Source organism: Hirundo rustica, chromosome Z (assembly GCF_015227805.2).
Source record: "Hirundo rustica isolate bHirRus1 chromosome Z, bHirRus1.pri.v3, whole genome shotgun sequence".
Taxonomy (NCBI): Eukaryota; Metazoa; Chordata; class Aves; order Passeriformes; family Hirundinidae; genus Hirundo; species Hirundo rustica.
Genome location: NC_053488.1, coordinates 84,063,686 through 84,074,516, shown reverse-complemented (window position 1 = coordinate 84,074,516; position 10,831 = coordinate 84,063,686). Strand labels below are relative to the sequence as shown.

The window sequence follows — 10,831 nt, the reverse complement described above, 5'->3', positions numbered from 1 at the left end:
TAAGACCCCTCCCAAGATTGGGAAATCCCCTCGGAGTGCTTCGAGTGATAGGTCGCCCCGGGGGGAATTCCTTTGCCCTTTGTATTAGTGGTCAGAGGCTTGGAGGTGGACACCCCTTGTTGCCCCCTGAATTCCCTGATTTGCTATCCTGTTGTAACCTCCCCTGAACCCTCCCCTGCTTATAAGATGGGAGAGGGAAATTCAAACTCTCTCTGGCCTGCAGTTTGGACCAGGTGCAGTGCTCCCGCAGCTTGGCCTGAATAAACCTCTTTAAACCTGCTTAGCCGAGAGCCATCCTTTTCCTACCGCCGCTGTTGTCATGACACTGTTTGGTCCAGCTGCCGCTGAGAAGCCGAGCCCAGCAGGTAAAGATAACCTGTTTGCATATCCGGACTGGGAACATCCTGGTCGCTGTGCAGATCTGAGCCAGCCAGGGGCCAGCGTCCGCCCGGTGCGGAAAGGCACAGCCACAAAATACTGGCTGCACTTTGGTAATAGGTCACTGATGGGTATCAAGTGATGGCTTGGAATGGGGGGGGGTGACTGGATGAGCCTCCTGAGGATGTGCTGTAATCTGGGCAAAGGGGGTGTGCATGCACCGATATTGGCACAAAACATTTCTAAGGAGATCGAAGTTCATCAGGCTGCTCACAAGTCTACCTTGGTCCAAGAGCATTCTGCACCTCTTTGCTGTTCAGAAATGGATCCAAGTTGCTCTGGGCCAGAGGGAGATCCACAGTGTTGAAGGGAAAGCTGGATTTCCTAACACAGAGGTATCTACGACAGAGGTATCTGAGTCTTAATGACTCAGCCCGTCATTAAGCACTCATGGTGCCAGACAAAGAAGTAAAATTCAGGAACAAGTTATTGCCTTTGTGGTTTTGTGAGGACCTCTGTGTCTTTGCACTTCCAAATGCTGGCATAATAAATCCTGAAGTGCCTTTTTGCTCACAGCAGACATGATTAATACAGCTGTTAGCTGGTGTGTCTGCTAGAGGAAACAATTGGCAACCCCTAGGTGGATAAGCACCAGAGGTCTGCAACCCCCATGATTTTCTCCACTTTTGAGAAATTAAGACATAATATAAAAATGGGTTTTTTTTTTCCCCTCTTCCAATCCATAATCAGACATGACAATGAGACAGTCACTTCTGCAATCAGTACTTTGGAAAGTGTCTGTTAAAGTGAAGATGCTCTATGCTCTGCACAGCTGGAGCCCCTGTAGGGTCAGGCAGGTCCAAGTGTGACACAGGGACCAAGGCACCACATCCCATCCACTGCCCACAGCCCCCCATGGCTTGGGGACCAAGGGATGTCCAGATGAACAATGTCTTTTTTTTTTTTTTTTTTTTCATTCACCTGCTCTTCCACAACATGAGAGGGGAGCTTGTGGGAATTCTCAGGCATGCTGGCCATAAACTTCAGGATATAAATGCATCTTTCTTCATACCTATTTTCCCACAGGGAAATTGTGGGTAGGACACAAATATCCTCTCTGACTTTATCAGCTTTCCCTTTTGCTTTTTTCCAACATAATCACTCCACTGATTCCTGCTTGTTTGCAGGTCTTGTTTGCAGCTGAAAGCTCAAAACACTATTTATTTTCTGTATGAGTTCCTAATCTGGAAATAGATCTAATTTGCTTTACCAAATTACAAGTGAATTAAGATGCACACATTGTGTTATGTTGGGATGCATTGTGGTGCTTCATGAAAGACGAAAAACTACATTTGTCACTGCTGTGATTTTCTTCTTTCCTCAGCATCATTGACTCCATGTTCCCAAAAAATAGAAAATGTCTCTATAAATGACAGTGTTTTTTCTTGGGGCAGAAGCTGAGGACCCAGAGCTGCATCTGTTTCACATCTTTCATCCTTTCAGCCCCTTAAGAATATCCCTGCCAATACCTGAAGTACTCTTCCCCTTTCAATCCCTCCCCTTGCTCTTAGACACATTTTGAGTATCTGCAATATTGCAACTGATAGTATTACTAAACAGTTCTGAAATTTTTCCTTTCGGCAACTGCTTCTTCCTTTTTGAATGGATTTTTTTTTTTTTTTTCCCTACCTGTAAATCAGCTTTAGGACCTTGTATGTTTCAGGAGCATAAATACCCCACAGCTCCAAAAGAGATAAGTATTTTATATTTCCATTTCCTGACCCATCAGGAAGAATTTTGTGCAAAATGCAGGTGAGATGTCAAAATGATAAAATAGCATTGACTGTGGTTCTTTCTCTGGTTAGAACAGCTGGAGTTATGGAAAACATTCAGCACTATCCAGACTTCATGGAGAGCAACTAATTTATAGGTACTGCTACATTTTAATGACAACTTTACTGACAAATACTACGTCAGCTGAGGTTTTTGTTATAATTTCTTTGTTTACTGTTTTAAACCTGAAGCATATCTGAAATGTATTTCTTTGCTAGGAAAATTTGCAGTCTGTACTCCCCACACTGCATTTACAGTACAGACATCAACTTTATTTTCCTGCCACCAAACCACATTTATTCTATTTATTATGCAGTAAACACTGCTTCTTTTCCAAAAATATGTTTAAAGCAACTGATTTGCAAGATTATTTTGTAGCTGAGAACAATTAAGGACCCTAACAGCTTAACCAGCTGTGATAATTAGCACTCACTAAGCCTGTCTTTGGGGAAATACAGCACACTGTCTTATTTTAGTTCTTCCATAGTAAGGACTGGGAAAATATAAATAACCACTGTTCTCCTGAGCAGCTCCTTGGGATGGGCAGCCTGGGGCAGAGTCTGGGCTGGGCATGAGTTGCCACAGCAGTGATTTCTGCCCGCCCAGCTCCCAGTGTGTCATTTTGGTAAACACAGGTGATAAATTTAACTCGTCATCACGATGTAAGCAAAACCTGTTGTCAGTTAGGGTCAAAGTGCATGCTACTCCCTTCTTACAGGAAGGGCTAATTTTACTTTAATGAGTCCTATAAGCAGCCTCCTGGGCTCCTGCCCAAGATGATGGGGCAGTGGTGGTCCAGAGCAGGATGCTGGGGAGGCTGCTGGGACACAGCCCTGGGCTGTGGCAGTGGGTGGCTCAGCCAGTCCTGTGCCCCACCAGAGCTGCTGCCAGCAAAACAAAGAAAAACCAGGACATGACTTTCCAGGACAGACCCAGGTGGGTAGAAAGCCTTTGGTCACTGTTTTGTGCTGCAGCATGGGGCAAAAGGCTATTTGCAGGAAAGGGTGAGAAAATGACCCTCATCCTCAGCTGTGGCTCAGCTACTGCAGTGATTCATCTCCTGGGGTTAAAAATGCTCCTGGGACAGGGTGCACACCCAGAGCTCTGACCACCACACTGCACAGGGCTAAAGTCTTTTTCTGTTCTCCTATCACAGTAAATTCCAACTGATACTTCATGTCAGGGAATAGAATATGTCAATTAAAACAAATAATTTTTTCTCCTCTTATCCAGCTGCCAGGTCTCCAGAGGAGGACCAGTGCATGTCCCTGCATGTGCAGGGCTGGTGCAAGTGGAGGACTTACTCCCCTCTGCTTCCTGCTCTGATCCTTGCCAGGTCACAGCCACAGATGCGTGCTTGAGTCAGGCAGTGCCCTGGATTATGAGGCAGAGAGCAGGCATGGGCTGCTCCCAGATAGTCAAGCTTCCTGGTGTGAATCACAGTCTCTCTTCTTAACCTGAACCACTTTCTTGGCTGTGCCTTTGCACACCCCTCACTCTAGGAAAGCTGGGCTGCATGGGCCTGCCTGTGCTCCTGTGGGATGGCTGGGGGTCTCCAGCATGGGGCTTTACCCTTGTCTTCCTTGGGATGGTTCTTCTAGCTAGTGTATACTGCTTACTGCAGATTTGACTCTGGCACTTGCTGATGTAGCTCTCCTGGTCTCATTGCACTTTGTGAGAGAAATCAGAGAAGCAGGAGAATAAATTTACCTGGGCCAAGATCTACAGCTAGGATTTTTCAGCCACTTACAAGTCCTGGCATACATTAGCAAGTCCGGGGACAAGGCACTTACTATAATTTCCCCATCTCAATACTGGTGGGAAGAAATGGTCCCCATGCCCTATTCTGTAGCAGCAGTGATTTCCTTTCAGCTGAGTACCAGGCAATAGGCAGGGAGTGAAGGATGCTGAGACTGGGGACATCTTCATGTCCATCTCTTCCTGCCTGTCCTGGTCACAACTGGGCATATCTCAACCCAAGTCCCACATTTGCAAGCACAAGGCACTGTAGTGTGGCTTCTTAGGTGCACCTACCTGGATATAAGTACTGGGTGAGCAGTATTAGCTACCTTGCAGAGACCACTTGTAGAGGTGTGCACTGCAAAAGCCAGGGTCTGAGCTAGTCATTGCTTACCATGTTTTTCAGGGTCTCTCTGCCATTGTCCTTGCTGTTGCCTGTTATTGGGCTTGTTTCCATCAAGAGGAGCCAGAGTCCTTTTCTCATTGTGCTGTGGGTGACAGCATGCAAATGGCATCACCGTGGTAGCCTGATGGGGTGTAATGTATCATCATTAGAGTGCAGTGATGTGGTACCCAGCTTGCATGAGAATGACTGCCAGTCTCCCACCAGGCTGCATTTTAGCAGACATCATCTCTCCATCAGTGACTGCAGAAAGAACTGTTGAGGAGTTAGCTACTTGTGCTGCTGGCAGCTTGCTTAACTCACTAGTTGGGCCATTTAAAAGCACAATGCTCACAGGGTGAGATACTGCTGTGGGCTTGGGGACCTCAGCCCCACATCATTTGCCCCCTTAAATCAGGAAGTTTAGAAGAGATTTTTAGTTTAAAACCTACCAAAATTAAAGGGAAGAAAGTCAAATTTTAAAAGCTGCAAATGTAACAAAGCACCTCATACCAGCTGCTGAGTCTCTTTTGATGCTAGAAAGTACATTTAGCTTCCACAGAACAGAAAAGTGTAATTTTAAACTTTCAATCCTTTTCTCTCTCTAGCAACAGCTCTTTTCCCTTCTTGAAGCTTAGCTTGTTTCTTTCTACAAAATCTCTTACAGGTAAAGCAGCTTCCAGGAATGAGAGAAGGCTTACAAATTTTGATTAAAAGGTGCTAATATGGTCAGGACACTTTAAAAAGGAGGAGGACTTTCCCAGGCACATATCCTAAGTGGATCTGTCAGAATGATTCCTTTGACTGTGAAGACTCAGACTGAGCTCCCAGTTTGCATCACCCAGGGCTGTGCTCATATGGTGAGGGTTAGTGCCTCCCCTATGCTGGTGTCCAAAAATAACTGTAAATAATTCTAACTCTTGTAACTTTTGTCATTCCATGTGAAGTAAACTGGATTCACTTATTTTAGTTACCATAAATTTCAGACTAATCTCAAGTGTCTTTTGCAAGACTAATGGCTTTGAAATGAGGAAGCCACCATGGTAAGTGTCTTAGATTATGTAACCTAGAAATGTATATTCTATTTCATCTGTTGAAAGCTGTTTCTTGGAAGATGTTTCATCCTTCTCTCACCGTTCCAGGGGAGAGGTGGGCAGATACCTTCTGATAACGCCCCAGCCATTAAATCCAGGTGGGACAGTGTTTCTTATCTCTTTTCACCACCCCTCCATCCTCCAGGGGGACATCTTCTGATAATGGGCCATTAGGGCCCACCAGTGCCATGACACATTCCATCATCCCATTGGGAGATGTTCCACACAGTGGGGGAGGAGCCAGCTGCTTCCAGCTAGATAAAAACTGGGACTGAAGGACACGAGGGATCAGTTTTTTCCACTAAATTCCCAAAAAACCCTAGACCCATCTTGCCACCACTGAACTATCTACAGGACCATCTCTACTCCACAGAACCACGTGTGTTTCTCCAGGAGGATTTGTTTGGACTGCTTCCAACACCCTGACCAACAGGGTGCCAAATCATATCCCTCACTCTGTCAGGGTTTTTCCAGGATTTTTGTTTCCTTCCTTGCTTGTTTTTTTTGGTACTACTACTCTTTTTTTTTTTTTTTTTTTTTTTTTTTTTTTTTTTTTTTAAATATTCCTAGTAAAGAACTGTTACTCCTATTCCCATATCTTTGCCTGAAAACCCCTAATTGCAAAATTTTAATAAATTGGAGGGAAGGGGGTTTACATTCTCCATTCCAAGGGAAGCTTTAGCTTTCCTTAGCAAACAAATGTCTTTCAAAACCAAGACAGTAAGATATCATTCACTCTGGGTTTTTACAAGTTTTTCTAGTTTTTATTGATTAGTGATTAAGCATGCTGCATAAATTTTAATAGGAAGTTGGGGCTATATACAGCTTTGGTGACAGACACGTGCAATGAGTTCCTCCTGTATGGTCTGTGGTTTCACCTTCTTGTTGAGGTATTTTGTTAAAGGATTGTCACCCAGTTTTGGAGTCTTAATGCTTCTGACTTGTGACATCCTGGGTTCTCCTCCAGCTGTCCTTCCCCTTGCAGGTACGAGTAAATCCATGGCTGGACATAGTTTCATGCATGGCTCATTGCCATGCTGCAGTTTATTGCCAACATGAATTGTTGGTTGTATGTCAGGAGTTACTCATGGAAGGTGGTGGAGATTTTCCAGTGATGGATGAGGCTGTTCAGCTGCTTGGGAAGAAAACTCCTGGATGGTGCAGTTGTATGCTCTGACCCAGTCAGCCTCCCACTGCAGGCAGATGCTTGTGGGGCTGGTGCTAACTGCCTGGAAGAGACTGTGCGGGGATGGGCTTTTAATTCCTTGAGGAGAATTAAAATCCAGGCATTGCCTGGCATGGCCCCAGTGTCTCCTGGTGCTGCACAGCACCCCATGGCCTGCCCTGCAGCATCCAAAGGTCAGCCCATCATTATTATAATGGAAAGACTTTCTTGTCCCTGTCATTTTACAGGCATTCACTCTCACACACAGTAAAAGAAGAGAGCAGGAGTTTTTAATCCTGTTATTACTGATGACTTGGGAGTAGCAAAAAGCCTAAATCTTTTCCCCAGAGGCTAATTTTTTTCAATCCTCCTTTAAGCAGCTACAGAAAGTGAAGGCTGAACCCCATTGTACATTGACGTAAGTTGCTGCAAGAGTTGAGTGTTCATTACCCATCTCCTCATGATCTCATTTCACACATGCTGCTGCAGAGCAGAAACTCTTCTCTGTCCCCTGCAGGTCTGAGGTCCTCGACACTGCAAGGAGCATTGTCAGGATAAAAGTTTGCTACATCACAATTCACTGACTGTGCTGGGCTGTGTGACCATGATCATCACTGGCAAAGAAGTGAGTATTGTTTCTGAGGGAACTGGTTCACTTAATGTATGGTCTATGGATGTTCTCTGGAAATAAGCACCTGGGTGACAGATAGGTTCGAGAATATGTACACGTGAGAAATGTATACACGGGGTCTATATCTCCCCCTCTCCAGAGAAGACACTAGCATTGGAAAGCACATCCTGCTGATTAAAGTGTTGCTTCTGACCCTCTCTGCCATAAACCTGTGCAGTGCAATGATATATATGATGGTGTCTCAACAAGAGGCTGGGCCAAAGGTAATGGAATAGCTCAGACAGTGTCAATGGAACCTGGTTCTGCCGGGCATCTATCAGCCATGAGGCTCCTGTGGTCCTGCCTGTCTGTCCTGGATGTCACCATGGTCACAAGGAGCTGTCACTCTTCTCACTATCCCATCCCACGGCTGGGTCTCCAGTTTGACTTGCAAATCCCAGTACACCTGTAAACAATTTACAGTGTAATTCCCCTGCTAATCAGAGCTGTGAATGCTGAAAATGTGATATAACTAGGAAACAGATTAATTTCTATCATTGCAAAATATCAAAAAGGACAGTGAGGTGTCAAAAGAAGTGCTGAAAATGTGGGGAAATTTAGTGGTGGCAACTGTGAGCATGCAATGATTTATACCAAATTGTTTCCAGGCTGTGAAGAAGGATCAGACACTGCTGAGGGTGAACACAGAAAAGAGGGCCAAAAGGCGTGCTGAAGCAGAGAAAGGTCAGGAGACAGCTGTCAGGAAGTCACAATGATTTGGAAAAAAATTATTTTAATAGAAGGAGATAAGTGATTTGCACATGTGGAATATGGACCTGTCTTCATGTAACTCTTGAGAGCTTTTTCACTGAAACTCTCAGAGCAAACACTCCACTGCTTAAAAACTCCATGCAAACTGGGAATGCCCTATGGAAACTCCAACTGCTTTCTGTGGCCTCCGGTCTTTGGCACCAGGCCCAGCTCACATAGAAAAATCTCTTTTACACTGGGAAGTGTGGAAAGGACAAATGCAGGACTCCTCATCTCAAGATCAGCTTTTCATGGTGCTGCTGATGCTCAGGTCTCCTCACAGTCAGGAAGAACATCAGGGAGCATCACATTCCATGCAATGCCTGTGGGGCAAACAGCCTTGGCCAAAGTGACCCAGAGCAGGGGGAAAAGCAGTCTGAAATATGTTTTGCAACTACAAAGACATCAGTTATCTCTCTGTCTCAAATGTCTTTGAGCCTGCTGCCAACACTGACCCCTCTCCCTTCCACCAGCACCCGGTGGGATGCTGTGGCTAGGGGAGAGAGGGGACGATGGAAGAGTGTGAGCAGTCCCTGATGACTTATTCAGGCCAAAAGGGGCTTTGGGCCAGAGGAGATGGTGATGGTGTGGAGTGGTTCCTGTGGGGCAGCCTGGGGAATCTCTGCCTGATGCAGGGAGCCTGGCCTGGAGACATTTCTTGTCCTGTAGCACTCCCCATTTCATCTTCTGCTTCCAGTCATTGTCATGAAAGTTGCCTAGTACTTGCTTAGCTGTGATTTTAGTCTAGAGTAATTGTTAATATATGGTTTGCTAAAACTGAGTTCTTTTTAATCATCATAGTCCATTAACTCATAATAAAACCACTGTCCAATTACATCTAAAACAAACGCATCTCTTCACAGCTTCATTTAGAGTGTCACCAAACTCTCTGGGATGATGCTTAACAGATGGGAAAATCCTAATGAAATATTGAAAATTACATTTTCACAAAGTGACTTAACTTCAAGACAGGTCCCAGTGCATGCCTGCGAGTGCTGATGCTCTGATCCTCCAAGTGTCACCTGTAACCCCTCGAGACCTGTAAAGCTGGCTGGTGGAGCTGGGTGTGCTGCATGGAGTCCCAAGGGACACAGTGTGGCAAAACCCAGCCAGTCTTACCCAAGCTGCTACAGGAGATGCTGTAGCTGCGCCTCAGCCTTGGTGCAATGTCCTGTGCATCACACTGGCACTTGGCCTTTCCAAGGTTTATTTCTTGAAGCAGTGGCACATGCGCTCCGGGGGAGTCTGGAAGCTCCTGCTCAGGTCTCTGAGGTTTACCGTGTCAAAAATCATGTCCATTTATTGCTGAATTATCACTACACAAACGGGCTGCTAGCAAAGTCGGGCTGAGGCAGTGGCAGGTGGTCAGCAGTTGTTTGGCTCTGGGACTCCATCTTTTGTGCCTGTGGTCTTTGGGCAGTTTTTTCCCCTCTGGTGCTTCTTAGGAGCACTCCTCTCCATGCTGGCACAACTGTTTAGGGTGAGAAGGATGTTACCTCTGTCACATCTCCAGGCTTGCCGTCCTTGTTTCTGACTCACAGTTCCATGGAGTACAGTTCACCAAAAATGATGTCTGGTCCCTGTAGCATTCATCACAGAGCTCATCTTGGGAAAATGAAATGATTGCTTAGGACAAGCAGAGAGTGAACAAGTGTCTGCTGAGAAGGCGCTTCTGCTTCACAGGTAATATGGGTTCTTTAATTTTATATGACCTGGTTTTCTTGGTTAGTGCAATAAACTGCGAGAATTACCTCAAAGTTAGTGCTCATTTGGGGATAAACTAAAAGAGCTTGCTCAGTCTCTTAGCTGGTGGGGGTTTTTTTGTTTTGTTTTGGTTTTTTTTTTTTTTTTTTTTTTTTCCTAATTCTTACATGACTTTCATGCTCCCTTTTTCAGAAAGTGTGTGTAACAATTAAAGGAACCATTTTCATACTTGTAAACAAATCCACATCCATGTTCTGAGCTTCCCTGACTTAAGCAGGAAAGGAGATGACCATAACAATATCTAAAGTAAAAGAAAATTAATAGTGACTTGATCCAGTCTCTGCTCTACACTGCCTAGGAAAAAACCTGCTTCAGCTGTGAGCTATTATCAGATCCTCTTACACTGTTGTGATCTCTGCCCACCGGGCATAAAGCTGCCATATTATACATAAGCATTAAGAAAAAAATCCATTCTTCTTCCTTGCATGACTGGCTAAGTGTGTCATCTGAGTGAACAGATGACCCAGGTGCTTTTGGGCTCTTATAAAGAGCTATGACTACTATGTAGGGAAAGATCCTTTAACAGTGCCTACATGATTATTCATTTTACATCATAATACTCTCCCCAAAAATCAATTGGACTGATGGCTGGCTTGCACTTGGTTGGTGGTGGGTGGTGGCTGGTGTAGCATATCTTCAGCAGGAGTCTCTCCTGTACTAACTGGATATGCCTCTCCAACACTGGGACTTATCACTGCCTGTTAAAATCTGTTTTCATCTGTGTCTGCAAAGTCTTTTGACTCTCCTCTTAAAAGCTTTTAATTAACACGACTTCTGAATGCATAATTGGCTGATACTCGGGACCTTTCAGTTGTGGGTTTCTTTATTTCCCCTCCCATCTGAATTGCTTCAGTGTCACACCTGATCCTCCAGGCATTTAAAAAGAGTTGGGAGGTGTTATTGGCCAGGAGCTATTCCTTCCTTTTTAATAAAGTGACTTGTGTTTTGCCAGCCTGGCCCTGAGGAGAGGGGCTAGCTCCATTCTGGGGCAGAGGAAAGAGCTGAGCTTGTGCTGGTTTGCTGTGGTGCTCAGAGAGACCAAGAGTGAGTCCTTT

At 45.1% G+C, this 10,831-nt stretch overlaps 1 pseudogene; it reads left to right on the top strand.

Moving 5' to 3' along the window:
• Nucleotides 1-2,936: 2,936 nt before the first annotated feature.
• On the top strand, nt 2,937-9,237 carry LOC120765849 (protein FAM162A-like; annotated as a pseudogene).
• Nucleotides 9,238-10,831: the final 1,594 nt, after the last annotated feature.